Genomic DNA, 14135 nt, shown 5'->3' with positions numbered 1-14135 from the left:
AAATATATTCCTTTTTTATATGAACATCATAAAATCCATTTTACAACATTACATTACTCCAGGGCTTCCCAAACTGGGTCTTAATGTACAGGAATTGCAGTGGGTTTGTGAGTTGTTTAAAATGAAAAATTTTAGAAAGGAAGTTAAAAGGAGGAAAAAAAATTAAAAGAGAAAAAAAATAAGAATTTTAAGAGAATCTATAAATCATGCATAATTTAGTGTCATTGTAGGGAATAATATGTAATTATGTAATCCATAAAAAAGTAACTGTAATTGATTAGATACATTTGAAAATGTAATTTGCTTTTCAAGTACTCAATTTTTGGAATCTGATTATATAATCCAGATTACATGTAATCAGTTGCTACACAGCTCAAAATATAATATAATATATAACACTGTGATAAAAAATATGATAAAAAGACGTTTTTCCCACAGCCTGAGGTAAATCCAAAAACACAAAGAAAGTGCACTGTGCCATATACACAAATTAAAAGAATAAAGAAGAACCTAATATTAAACCAATTAAAGGTTTTTAAGCCAAGGCATTTTTTACAGTCTTTTTTACTGTTGAAATGACTTGATTTTTTTTCAAATCACCCTATTATAGTGCAATATATTGATTTTCATTTAGTAGTCAGTGCTATTCGCTTAACCGCTGAACATGATTACAAAAGCGGTTTAGGGGCAAGATTGGTCCTGGAGGCACATCATCCTCGTTACCCTGGATAGTCCAATGGGGGCTGACAGAAATCTTGTTTTTAAGGAAGTGTGAACCTGGATTTTAGGCAGGGGTAGACCTGGTCGAGTGAGGCTAATAAGGGCCTAAAGGATCCGATAGAGGCCAGCCACCTACGGAATACACCAGGAGCAGCTGTTGCACCTTGCAGATTAACGCCGGTGATTGTTTAAGCTTTAATCGGCCTCCCCCTTGCTCTTCACTCTCTCTGATCTGGCAACGGAGTCGTCCGTTCCCTTCTCTTATCGCGGCGGGAGCATAAACATCTCTCTCCCACAATCTCTCCTGAGCTCTTATTAAACCTCCCCCTGCCCTGCCGCTAGCATCTGTGCAGCTGATCCACATCCGTCTGTCCTTCATTCTTACGACTCTACGTGATAGACATCTTGTACAATGGGTGCATGTGTTTAACTCATATTAGGAGGGCTTTTTGCTTACACCGTCCCTCTGATAGATGCGTTAGCAATTACTCTGATGTTCCTGAGGAGGAGAAATGGCATCATATGAGATAATATCAAAGTGGAAGAGGTGGTTATGCTGTGCACCCATCACCTGCAAAATGTAATAGTGAGATTAATCACAGGCCATGATGGGAATGAGCTCGCAGTCATCTGTGTGGGGCAGCATTCAGCACCTGCCGCATGAAGCCACAGCAATGGACTTCATGTCTGAATCCCCAAAATAGCAGTTAAAGGTCACAAAGACAGTGATTATATCTGAACATAAGACAATATCAAACCCGCTTACACGCTCATATTCCGTATAGCCGCCGTGAGTGGAGATATTTGCTTCTAACAGTTTTGTTTAGACAAGGAAGCAACGAAAACAAGAAAGGGACATATGAAAGAATAAGACATTCTTTAAACAATAGTTTTTGTACTTCCGCAAGTGAAATGCATTGCTCAGTCAAGTCGAACATCAGAATTTCAGAAGATTCACTTTTTACCTTCAAAAAAACTCCTGTGTTGTTTTGCTGTATGTTTGGGTCCCAACGTTCCATTTGTACTACGAAGCGCCAACCAATCAACTTAGCTCCATTTGACTGAATCTGGGCAGACAGTATATCTCTATACCACTCCAGAATTCTTCCGGCTGCTTCTGTCCTCTGTCAGATCATCACTAAACACCAGTAGCTCAGTGCCACTGGAAGCCATGCATGCTCATGCCATCACACTGCTCTACCATGTTTCACAGATGATGTTGAATGCTTTTTGGATCAAGAGCTGTCCAAGCCTTCTCCATACTTTTTTCTTTCCGTCATTCTGGTACAGGTTGATCTTAATTTCATCCATCCAAAGAATGCTTTTCCAGAAATAGTCTGGCTTTTTAGATGTTTTTGGCAAAGTCTGGTCTGTCCTTGTTTGCACCTTTTAGTGAACCCGCTGTATTTGCTCTTGTGAAGCCTTCTCTTGATTGTAGACCTTGACAGTGACACGTCTGCCTCCTGGAGAGTGTTCTTCTCTTGGCTGGATGTTGTGAAAGGGTTTTTTCTTTACCATGGGAGGATTCTCCAATCATCACCACTGCTGTCCGGTTGACGCCAGGCCTTTTAGCATTCAACCATATATCTTGTTTTTTTAAGTTCTAAAACAGTGTGAGACTTTTTGGGCAAAAAAGGGCAAAAAAAGTTTACCATAGCAAATGCACCAAGCTGGAAATTTGTTGTTGCATCTTTAAAGTTGTGTTACCTTCTCTATTCCTATTGTCAGGCCTCAACATTTTTCCCCAGCTTGGTTGCTAATGGATGTCAGTCTCCCAGTTTCAAACAACCACGATGCAGCATCGGTGAAACCTGCTTGGACCTGATTACAGCCCGGGTCTCCTAGTCATGTTGGAGGTGTGTGAGGTGATCTCCATTCTGCTGTGGACATTTAGGCTGTGTTACTTGGGCTCAGTGCTGGTTATTAACATTTGCTTAATAATTGATTGTCAAGTTTGTTAACAAAACAAGCACTGATAAAAGCAGTTAAAACGCGAGCATCAGGTTACCTGTAGTTGAATTATAGTTTCCATAAGCAGAGCAGTCTGGGGAAGATAAGAGCTTCTGTTATGGCAAAGAGCAGCTCTCTATTGTGCTTTACAAATGATAAGTAAACAGGCTACTTGGGTAGTTTTTTTTTTTTTTTTCTACAGCTTGAATTTTATTTATCTAGCCTATATAATCCCTAAGTGAATGTCATTCTAGGATTGAAATGCATTTCTCCTCAGGCTTCCCTCAAAGACTTTCTTTGAGGCAAATGAAGTAGTGTTTTGGTGAGCATCTATTATTTCTGAGCAGCAGACTGTTACTGTCAACTAGAGAAGTACAGTGCTAATGCTTGGGGAAAATGTGACTACATTAAATGCTCGCTAGGGCATTCACTTATAGCAAGACCCCACTTTTCCCTGATTTTAGTGACAGCAACCCAATGCATAATTGTTTAGCAAAGGCAAATACATCTCATTTGAATATCTTGCTCAAGCTATAGTACACGATCTTTCATGCACCAAGAAAACATTGTAAAATTTAAAGCGAACTGATGGTGTGATCAATTTTTTAAGGGAACATGTGTCCTCATCAGACCCCCATATGTGAAGAATTTGGTCGTTGGAGAGGAAGTGTTATTCTCTTTCAGTTAAAATAAAAAATAACCATCAGGTGTATAGAATAGATTTTCTATCCAAAATATAGCGCAAAGGATTTCCTTCAGGCAAAACAGAACATCCATCCATCATAGCTGGTGTGATGAAGTTTCATTAATTTCAGTACAGCTCCTACTTGACAGGTTATTTTAGCTTGCATCAGACTAGAGCAGCTTAACATCTTCTGTGTTTTCCTCTGATCTATTTTAATATTGCATCTTTATTGTAGTAGTTCCAGGTAATATATGTCTTATTTTAAAATGCTGGCTGGTATAGATAACCAAAAGTAGATCTGCTGAAATCCTTCTTGTAGCATGTGAAAAGGAATTACTAACAATGCCTAATGCAACTGTACTGGGAATTGAAAAGTCACAGATTAAGAACTGTTGTTCGTTAAGGCCAGAATGGACCTGTCTTCTTCCTTGTTAAGACAGCTTGGGCTGCTAATGGGATTATAGTGTGTGAAGAGACAGCTTAGCTACATGGACTAAGGAACATCGTCCAATCCCCTAAGGATCCACAAAATGCCCCAGGGGAAAGAAGTCGGGGGAAAGGGTCATCTTTCCTGATCGCACACTCTCGCCTAATACAACCCATTTACTGTATCGTTCTGGGCACTAATAGCAGTATCTTTCACACAACCATCACAAACAAACAGCTACCCACTCTAAATACTTACAGTTGCAGAGTTGAGCTCCTTGGACCGCTTTATGAACTGGTGTTTGGACCAGTGATACGTGTATTAACATAATTTATATGTTGTAACTCAAATGATTAACAGTTTGCTTTGCAGATGGAAGTGAAAAACTTTTACCACCAAAATCATGCTTGCGAATCAGTGGTTATTTTATCTTATAATAGTAGTTAATAGGTTGGTTGAGGTTAGCTTTTCTAGTTTTAAAAAAAAAAAGTTTTTTTGATACCGCTTTATTTTTGTAAGGACCAATTTCTCAATATTACTTGTGTGTATTACTAGCAAACAGGCTGGTTTTATTAGGGATTAGAAGGCACATAGTAATTCTGATGCTGCATAACCATTATTTTTTAATATCCGTTAATTCCTCATACCGCAATGTAACAGCTACCTTAATAACTAGTAAGAAGCAGCAAAATATCACTTTTATTGAAGGGTAAAAGCCGTAGTTATAATTTTAGTTTAACAGTAAGATTTTTGGACCTTAAGATAATTAATTGTTTTCATAATTGGTTTATTTATCTTTTGTCATTTGTATTTAGTTCTTTTAAATAAAATAAATTTTTATTTAGCTATTATTAATACTATTCACTACCTTCTTTTTTTAGTAATTTTTGTATTTTTTTCAGTGAGTTGCCAGTTTCTAATTTCTTCTGTATTCTTAATTAAGACGATTCTTTAGAGTTCTTAATTTAGTTCTAGCGGTTTTTCATATAAATTATGTATTATTCCAGATTTCGTACTTATAATTACTGAAAACAATTTAAATGGAAGTCATGGACAGACCATAAATAGTCCCTGAAATCTATACTGTACTAATGATGTTTGATATGTTTTGGCTTGATATAAGGCTTAAGAGAAGCCACCAGTCTTGTAGCACACCATTATAGTGAATCATGTAGAGTGATGCCCAAAATTTGATAGATTGGGATTGTTTTTTAATTTTTAAAAATGTTTGAAAATAATTTTTTTTTGCAGCTTTTCATAAAGAATACAACACAAATGCTCAAAATGGCCTGAGCATATCTAGTGAGACACAGATTAATGAGTCAAGATGATTGTGACTGTTTTAATATTTATGGTTTTCAAATCAATGTGCATGACATCATTATAAATTTGCATCCATTTTTTATCCTCTTCTTCGTTTTATGGGCCTTGTTTACTGGTGGGGGGTGGTAATTTCCTTTGCCTCAAAATGTCACTCTTGTTATAGTCAGTTTAAAGATTTTGGTCAGGAATAGACGGCAAATGTAATTCGATTATGAATGAAAAAAACAAGCTCACAGAAAAGGATTGAAACAATATTCTTCGCAAGACGTTGTTTCAGTAAGCAAGAACACTTTGGATAGTGAAAAGTAGATGTGAATTAGGTCAGTATATATCAAATTGAGCGGCATGTACTGCAAACCCTCAGAGCTATTGTTTTCCCTCAAATTAAATTTTGGGTTTCCTGACCAAGGCCTGTTGCAGGACATATAAAACAATTGTACATTCATAGCTTTGAATTGAGACACAGTCTAAAAAGGAGCTCTGTCTAATGTCCTTGATGTCCGATGTGCGTCAGTGAAGTGAACACCTGCAGATTTCAGCAGATGTCCTCTTGCGTTTGAGACAGTGTTGCATTCAGAGAAAAAAAATAGTCTTGTGTTTGAGCACAATGTAGTCTTTCTCATATTTTTAGGGTTTATCAACAGGTTCTAATTTTGATATCAGTGGCAGCAATTTTTACTTTTCGATGAGAATAGCTCATGGTATGGAAATAAACAACGGGCAGTCGAGCAGATGCATCATTTTCATTTTATACAACATTGCAGGCAATATGGGTCGCAGGTTTGTGTCCCCCAAGTGTGTGCTTACGAGGAAACCCTATTACTGTTTGTAGCGCCCGGTGAGCAAAGCATTTACCTCAGGTTTGCTCCAGGGAGACATTTCTGTGATTAGTGTTTTTACTGAATGTCTTATACTAACTAAATAGTGTGTGTGACAGTTAGAGGAAGGAGACGTATCCCTGTGCCACCCTGTCCTGATTCAGTCGTCTGTTGCTAGTGCCTGTATATCTGCTGACAGATTTAAAAACACTGCTCAGTGTGACAGTTGGGAGTAGAAACTCTCAGATAGTTTGTTTGTGTATGTTCTGCATGTCATGTCTTCCTCTGCAGAGTAAGAATGTATTTTGATAATATTGGGCAGGATGCAAAAAAAAAAATGTGACATATACTTATCTGTTTTGGACACTCATGACAACTACAGAGATATTTATGACAATGTGTGGTTGCTTAGAGTACAACCATCATCCTGTTTTATGTTATCATGGCACATCATTTTTACACTTACTGTTTTAGAAGGTCAATAATATTTAAATTACTATGTTTCTGGAAGAAAGTAGAAAAAGATCATGCCTCACCATGCTGCCTTTGTTTTATTAAAACTCAACTAATTAAAAAAACACAGTAATATTTGCAAAGTATATGGTACACGATCATTAAACGTAAATGGATTGTATTTTACTATATTTTAAAAAAAGTAATTTATTTCTGTGATTTCAGCTGGCACTGAATTAACTTTAGCATAATTTACTCCAGTCTTCAGTGGGTCACATGATCCTACAGATAATCATCATTTTAATATGCTAGATTTATGCTACTCAAGAAACATTATTATTCTCATGTTGAAAAAGCAGTTCCCTATCAAAAAGCTACTCTCAGATGTTGCCTTTCAGTACCGTTTATGCAGAGAGACATTCTTTGTTCGAACCACGGACACACACGCCAATTGTGAAACACGTGTGCCAAACATGCCAAGAATTGTCTTAAATACTTTGGTGGTTGAAGTCATTTGATTACGTGCAACACCGCAGGTAATAATATAGACGTGAATCACGGACATACCTTCAGGTTTTCTTGTCGTTCAGAGACCACATTGTGTGTGTGTGTGTGTGTTGCTCTGATTCCAGCGTTTCACTGTTGGTAGTTTCTTTGTGTTAACAAAAGGAGATTCAATGTCTAGTGGTTGTCGGTTAGGAGGGATGCTTGCCACACTGTGTTCAAGTTACACACTGAGGACGATTCCCATGATTATTTTTAAGAGTGCCTCCGGGAAGAGCACGTAGTTTGGCTGCCCCTCGAGGGGTCGGGCCCATGGCGTGTCGTGAGTACTGCGAGAGTCACTTTCGATCTGAGTGCTGAGCTCAAGGCTTGCCTTTCTTTGAGGAGGGGTAGAGCATCATGTGTCCTCATTGAAGATCGTGGGGCCGCATGTCCGAGCAGGCTGAGAGACGAGGGGTGGACACACCCATCTCACTTCAAGTCGCCGTGCTCGATCCATCACATCAGGCCAGATTGCAAAGTCCCCTGTCCCCACTGCTGGAGCAAGGCGAGGAAGCGGGTTCTCTTGCCTCTGGCGATAGGAGGACTGAGCGTGCCGCCTCCTGAGCGGACTACTCCTCAACGTTGATCTTGCGCATTTAATGAGTTATTTTTGAGGTGGTTGACTCGCGTGGTTTTTGCCAGGCTTAAGTTAGTCTGGCCATACAGGAGCAAGAGAACCCCAGGCACTCCAGTTACAGGCAGATTTCTTTTCGTCTTTTCCTGTGTGCCAGGGGTGGCCTTTTTTTTCCTCTTGATCTCCGTGATTGAGTTTGTCATTGTTTCATGGAGTAAGGATGCTCCCGCACACCTCATCACATCTTTGTACCTATGCAGTCGACTTTATTTGACCTATCGTGGGTGCGTAAGGCGCAGGGTTTTGTGATGATGCCTCAGGTGGAAGAGACACTCACGGGGGTATCTCTTCCCCGTGGAGTTTCATCGTCAAGTCAAGAAGCTAGACCTCCCCCACCAAGCCTGCAGATTGGTCTGACTATCCTCGGCTGTGGTGGGGAAAGCAAAGCGTTTCTAAGCTATGCGGGTCCAGGCTGGTGCTGGCCCTGCACACCAGGGCGGTTCGGTGCAGGCATACCAGGCTGACTTGCTGAAAGACTCCTTGTGCATGGGCCGGGAGCATTAGTGAGGAGGCGTTTTTCAGGGTAGTAGTCGTCAGTAGGTTCTGGGAGGCCAAAAGGACAACGCAGAGGCTTTTGATAAGTTTCTCCCCCACGACGTGCTGGACGGCCACGCCAGCCCCGACCCAGTCTTGTTTTCGGTCTCTGCACACAAGAGTCACAGAAGCAGAGTGTGGTGAGTTGCCGCTGCGCCCCCCGTCGGGTAGGGACTGGGGGGGGGAGCGGCTCGGTCACATCTAAGTAGCCCAAGAAGACCAAAGAAGCCAGAATCTGAGGACGATTATTTCATCCAAAAAGAAGTCCCTGAGGGTGCTCGAGCACACACAGGACCTCGTGGGGGTGTGGTCCCCCTGGGAGGGGCGCGAAAAGTTCCAGCAGAAAGTAGAGGCTCTTTCCTGGCACCCTCAGGGGGTGTTACATGTTCGGTTGCCTCCTGCCATGTTTCAGGACACCGGACATCTAACATCCCTCCAACAAAACGAAGTGTCAAAACTAGTGCCCCTTTCAGAGAAACAGCATGGAAGCGACTGCCAAATATTCTCTCCATGGGTAGAAAAGGCTGTAGAGAAAAGGCTACAGGATAAGTTTGCACTATCATCCTCGCACATTTCAAAAGGGGTGGTCGCCACTTCTGTGAAACCGGAATGAGCTAATTTTTTCACATAGGAATGCAAGCTCTACTGGACAAAGGCGGGCCATATAACACGTTCCCCTGCCAGACAGAGCATCAAGCTATTACAGCTAGTATTTCCTGGTTCCCCAGAAAGGGCGGGGGATATTGTCCAAATTTTAGATCTTCGCGGGTTTGAACTGCTACCTCAGAACATACAAGTTCGAATGCGTGGACAGTCAAGAATGATTGTGTCCGTCACATCCAATTCAGGAGCGATCTGGGATTTGTGACCATCGACCTCAAGGACCCATACTATTCACACAGAGATCATGCCACAACACAGGAAGTTCCTGAGGTTTTCGCTTTTGTGGTTTGGAAGCTTTACCAGTATCGGTTCTTCCATTTGGCCTAGCCTCTCTCCTGCTCAGCAGGTGAACATTTTTGGGGGGTGTGTCATGGCGATTCGATCACGATGCGGGCACAGCTGCTCCTAAATGCACACATGCACGAATCCATTCAATAAAACACCCTAAATAACATCAAGCTAGGGCCAGAAAAGTTCACTACCAGTTCATTACTTGTCGAAGGGTTCTAGGTCCTCATGGCAGTTGCATCCAGTGGTGATACCTTTGGGCCTCCTGCATGAGATCATTTCGGTTTTGGACTCAGAGCCCAGGGGATTTAATCCAAGGGCCAATCCCGAAAGGCAATAAGGGTTACGCACCAGGGTCTTTGTACCCTATCTAAGTGGTTTCACGACCCCTTGTTTCTTACTTTGGATCCCACTCTCAGGCATGTTTGCGTCAGCAACAAGATGCTAACGAGAGACACTTCCCTCCATGGTTTGGGGTATGGGTCTTAGATGGCCATCGAGCCCAAGGGATCAGGAGATGTCATCTTCTTGACTGGCACATCAATTACCTCGAAATGATGGCTCTATTTCGGGCCCTGAAATACTTCCTCCAGCATTAAGAGGCAAACATGTCCTAGTGTGGGTGTACCAACACTACACTGCGGTATTCTCTTACATAAATTGGCAGGGCCCATTTCGGCTTGTCACGTTCTGACAAATTCCTGGCCATTTCGGCTTGTCACGTTCTGAACAAGTTTTTCTGTCCCTCAGGGCAATTTACTTTCCACGGGCATAACTGAATGTGGGAGCAGACTGGGGAAAGCTTCTATGAAGCAGAGGAGGACCTCTTTGCTTCACAGAAGGACAGAACAATGTCCTCTATATTTCTCTCTGACTTCTTCAGCTCCCTGGGTTTGGACGCGATGGCCCCTACGTGGCCCAGACTGCATCTTTACGCATTTCCCCTGATGCTCTGTGCTCCCGGGAGTCATAGTACCGGCTATGCTAAGTGCTAGGGCTCCCTCGACTAGAAAAACGTTACGGCCCTCAGATGGAAGCGTTTTTTTAAAAGTTGGCACACAAAGTGTCACATTGGGTGAGGGCATGCTATTGCCCTAGCCCCTATGAGGCATGTAGTCAAGCTTTGCCTCTAGGAGGTGTTAGGTCGCCCATTCAACCCGGGGGGTTGCATCTCTTCTACGGCTTTTGGCAAGGGGGTGTCCCCTTGACAGCAAGTGTGTGATGCGGCAGGCTGGTTCTCTTCCATCCACGGACACATTTGTCAGATTCTGTAGTTTTGCCATGTCCATGCTACTCCAGGCTTCACGTTGTCCTTGAGTAAACTCAAAGAATCATGTCTCGAGACCTCTCCAATGCTTGTGCACACACACACTACACAACCTTGAGGGGGTCCAGACACTTCCAGTGCGAGCGGCGTTGGAAACTTCCTCGTTCCCATAAATGTTATTGAAAGCAGCATTGATAGAGTAGCTTTTCGATAGGGAATCGTTTGAGGTACTTAACTGTAACTCCTTGTTCCCTGAAAAAGTGGGACACAAGATGCTGCGCCTCAATGCCGCACTGTAGGCATGTCTGACCGTCTCTTCAGACAAGGGTTTAACCTGAAGGTATGTCCGTTTCCATTGCCTCTTTATAACCTGCAGGTGCCCGTAATCAAATGACGTCACCCCCACCGAGGTTATTGTTAAGCTAACCTTTATTAAGAGTTATTTAAAAAGGGTTAAGGGATCGAGAATGCAGAAATAGTTTTTTAAGCATACTTTTACATATATTACTGATAAATACCAATAAGTACTGATAAACAGCCACGTTTGCTAGTAATATGCATGCCTAATAAACAACTAGTTAGTAGTGACTAGTGTTCCCCTAATCTAACTTTGTTACCAAAAGTGCCCTATATACACAGTGTAATATGTAGTTTAATTAACATAAGATATACTAGTATACACAACAACAGCCGTATAAGCAACATTTGGTACAACCTTACTCATAATACAGCCAAAAATGTACATTGCTAATTGTGCTACCCTTTGCAAGTCCACATCGTTACATTAATTTACTTTAGAAACTCATCATGATAACCGGTTATTTATTCTTAATTGTTTTGGTCAACAGGCTAGCAAATGGTGGTTTTGTGCAAAAAAATTGGTCTGTTTATTTTTATCTCCTTATTTGTATAACTGCAAAGCACTGTGGAACAAATATTTATGCCCAACTCTGGGTTGCCCTGACCTTTCTTCTCAGACAGAGTCATAAAACATGGTCAACGTATTTAATAAGGATTCATTCATCTTCCAAGGTGCATTTCCTATGTTTTATCATCAAAAAGCATCATGGTTGTTCTCCCAGAAGCAAAACAAAAGATTCATTATCCATTGCATTAATGTGGTTCTCAAGCCTTGTGTTACCCAATCCAGTCCAAATTTGAACTTGCTTGCTGCTGACCTTTTGAATGGACTACGGAAACAATTTGTATAGGTGTTTGAGGATGAGAAGTGCATGTAGATGCGACACCATCGTGAAAGGGGCAGTGTGATTGAGAGACACTACGATGTGTTTGAAAATGCTATTCTTGATATTTTCTTTATTTTTATGCATGTTAGGGTGGAAGATTTTCCTTTTAGACTTTAACTGTTTATACTTTATTTTAAAAACACTAAGCTGACCATTTAAACTTTTGTGTCCACTTTAAAACTTTAAGAACTATGAATCTATTCCTTAAAATAGGATACACAATGATCAGGTCTGACTAATGATTTCAGTCAATGATTGCAAACGATATGGATGCACATGACTCAGCAATCTTTCCCCATGAGCCCATTCATCCCTGTTTCTCCCTGGCCAAGTGATGGCATCTTCTTATTATACAACATATCAGAACAGATGAAGAACCAGACCACTGTTTTTTAAAAAATGAATACTTTTAATTAATAAGAAATCATTTAAATTGAATCAGAAGCAGCACCCTTTATTAATGTTCCAAAAATTATATTTGGCAATTAGCGCTGCTTCTTTTGAAACTTGTTATTCCAAGGAAGGACAAAAAAAAATCACAACTTGAAACATCATCTATATATATATATATAGATATATAATATTGAAAATAATAAGAACTGTTTTTGCAAGCAAGCATAATTAGTAAGGATTGTCTGAAGGATCATATGACCTGAAGGGACTCGAGTTATGGCTGTTGGAAAAATTCAGTTGTTGTCATCACAGGAAAATTAAAATATATATTTTATTAATATATTTAAATGCCAAAACAGTTACACTTGTAATTTTGAAAATAATTATGTAATTTCCTGTTTTTCCTTATATAAGGCCGCCTTGCTTGAGCATAGGAGGTGGCTATCAAAAAACATTAAAAAATCTTACCTAAAATTTTAAAACATGTACGCCGTAAACTTATACATTGTTAGCTTGAGTGACTATTTTGTACTGTTTTCCATTATGGTTGTACGTGTTGATTATTATCAAAATTGCCGAAAATGGTGTTTCAATGTTACTTAAATCTCAAAGGAACGGTGTGTTGCTCACCTATGTTTATCCTAATTCCCATCCCCTAAAGAGCATTCTATTAATTGCAATAATTAAAGCGAGGACTGTCTGCCTGTAGGTTTCAGATTGGCGATTCTGACCAATTTTTGAAGTTTTTTTCCAGATCTTTATTGGAGCGCAGTGTCAAAAACGCTTCCATGTCCGGGAATGCTAGCTTTGAGCTCCTATTGCTGGGCAAACTGTATAAACAACCTGAGCCTCAGCAGCTGGTTCCACTCTTGTCCCACAGCGGCACAGGGCAAGACCCTGTGGGATTTAGGCACAGACCCTCTCACATTCAACCCATGCTACCCAATTAGGGCCCTACTCTTCTTCTAGGTCAGAATCAAGCCATTTGGTTTTGTTTTTGTGGAGCCCTATGTCCAAACATACCCGTGGTGGCTATCCTTATCTTTTTAAGATGGATCATCTTTTGTTGTTTTTACGCAGTAGTCCTTGTTTTTCTTTTCTCCAGGGGACTGACACTCCTGGTTCAAAAAGTTGTGGGTCTTTAATATTTTTTAAACCTTTAGGGAGGACACATTTTAATTGATCAAAATAATTGACGTCATAAAAACATTCAGAAATGTACAAACGGTCTTATATTTTAAAATAAATACGGTTTAATTTGAACTTTGCCTCATCAAAAATAATAATGAAAAAATTTACACCTTTCAAATATAGTTAAATATAAAAAATATTTAAATATATAAATAGTTTAGAATTTTAAGCAGAAACTGTTTTCAACATTGATAATAATAAGAAATGTTTCCTCCGGAGAAAGAATGACACTGTAGACTGAATGCAGAGGATTGACATTTTATATTAGAATTGAGAGCAGTTATTTAATTGTAATAATATTTCAAAAATTCATACTATGACTGTTTATACTGTATATTGATCAAATAAATGCAAGCCTTGTTAAGGCAGTACTTCTGCTTATATATATACAGTAATACACACACACACACACAACACACACCGCACAACACACACACACACACACCACCCGCAGCACGGATAGTAAAAGAAGGATTATTGGAGTATGTTTTTTAAAAGAAAATACTTTCAACTTCTGAGTGAAAATTGTTTCTATAAACCACCATTTTTTTTTTTTTTTTATTTGTTTATTATTTGGTTGAACAATGGTCTAATTAACCTCGCCAAAACTTCTGTTGAAAGTCGCAGTGCGCGCCGTCTCTCCTGTACTCAGGTTTCGCCAAAAGCCAATATCGAGTCTGCTGATCTCCCACACCACCACACCTGGCACCAAGTGCCGACCAAGGCGATGAATGTTGCTCCCACACTCCACATTCCCCTTGCTGACATCTACATATATTTATCCCAACCAGCCCAACGACTTGGAGAGACTGTCATGATGTAGGTCTCTGTGAATTTTAGTTGTAGATTTTCATTTTTTGTTGAGTTTTATAATGCCAAGACTGCCCACTCCTGGAGCTGAGCCCCCATGGTTATGAAGATCCTGCACGGATGTCAGTTGTGTTGTTTTTTTAAATCGTATCCAAAACTAGGTAGGGCCCATATGAAATCCGTTTT

Source organism: Cyprinus carpio, chromosome B15 (genome assembly GCF_018340385.1).
Source record: "Cyprinus carpio isolate SPL01 chromosome B15, ASM1834038v1, whole genome shotgun sequence".
NCBI lineage: Eukaryota > Metazoa > Chordata > Actinopteri > Cypriniformes > Cyprinidae > Cyprinus > Cyprinus carpio.
This window is presented reverse-complemented; position numbering follows the sequence as displayed.